Source organism: Triticum aestivum, chromosome 5B, assembly GCF_018294505.1.
Source record: "Triticum aestivum cultivar Chinese Spring chromosome 5B, IWGSC CS RefSeq v2.1, whole genome shotgun sequence".
Classification (NCBI taxonomy): Eukaryota; Viridiplantae; Streptophyta; class Magnoliopsida; order Poales; family Poaceae; genus Triticum; species Triticum aestivum.
The window spans coordinates 560,337,655-560,339,271 of NC_057807.1; positions in this window are offsets into that span (position 1 = coordinate 560,337,655).

Here is a 1,617-nt window from a genome sequence, read left to right on the forward strand (position 1 = left end):
TCCTATGTGTACTATTTATAGGAGAGGGGGAGGTCAGAATTCGAGCAGATGGTGGTGCTTAATGGTGGTTGTTCCTCTGCCTTGTAATGGTCACTACGGGAGTCTCCATGGCGCACTGAGGAAGGCAAAGGGTCGAGGGAGGGCGCCGGTGACGATTCAGGAGGTCAGATGGTGCGGGGAGTGAAGGGAGAGGAAGCGTTGGGGTGCAGCCTAGCCATGGCTGTCTCTCTGTACGTGAACGTACAGATGTGCACGAGGAGGAAGACGAAGGCTTCGCTAGTGGGCTGCTCGATCAGTTGGGCCAGCCTGTAGGTTTAGTTTTTTTAGTACTTATATTGCATAGAAAACTTTAATAGACAAAAGAAAATAATGTTCACATGCACATAATTATAATTTTGTGCCTACTAAATATAGTTTCCAATTTTAATAAAATTATTTGTGTGCACAAACTATAATTCATTCTTTATGGACATAATTAAATTACACACAAAAAAAATATCAATTTTGAGTTTTGCAAATTCACAAAAGGGTAATTGTACCATATTAAAGATTTCCAATTTTTTTTGGAGAAGTCACATTATCTCCTCATTAAATTTTATTTGAATACTTTGGAAATATTTAAATGGCATTAAAATTCCATATAAGATTCAATTCCAATGAAACTCAAAAATTCAAAGAACCCCAAATGGAATATTAATCCACCACATTTGAGGAAGTCATTTTATTCTCACTCATATATTTCAATGTGGTTTCAAAATATTCCAAACGAATTGAATGCCCTTTGAATTCTTGAATAAACTTTCCCAACCATATTTTTTTTATTGGACCAAAATGTTATCCAATTTTTAACATGATTTTTTTAAAAGTTTAAACAAGGACTCAAAAAGTTTTAATTCCCTATGAAAATCAGAGCAATTCAATCAATATTATCCTATTATTAACATTCCAAAATTTGGAAAATTTTGGGATGTTACAGTCCTGTTTTAGACAGATTCTGTTTTTCGCGTGTTGTTTGCTTATTTTGATGAATCTATGGCTAGTATCGGGGGGTATGAACCATAGAGAAGTTGGAATAAAGTAGGTTTAGTGCCAATATAAATAAAGAATGAGTTCATTACAGTACCTTAAATTGGTAGTTTGCTTTATTACACTAACGGATCTCACAAAGTTTTTGTTAAAATTTTGTGTGGATGAAGTTTTCGAAGATCGAGGAGCTATCAATATGAGAAGAATAAAGAGAGGCAAGAGTTCAATCTTGGGTATGCCCAAGGCACCCCAAGTAAATATTTCAAAGGATACTCAAGCATCTAAGCTTGGGGATGCCCCGGTTGGCATCCCATCTTTCTTCTTCAACAAATATCGGTATACCTCGGTTTTTGTTTTGTTCACATGATTTGTGTCCTTTGTGTTTTTCTTTTTATTCAAGAACCATGCTAGTATGAGATATCCCTTCATCAATTTATAGAATGACTCATGTGCTTCACTTATATCTTTTGAGTATGACCTTATAGAATGCTCTTTGTGCTTCATTTAAATCTTTTGAGTATGGTTTTATAGAATGCTTCGTATGCTTCACTTATATATTTTGAGCTTGGATATTGGTTAGTCTATATTAAT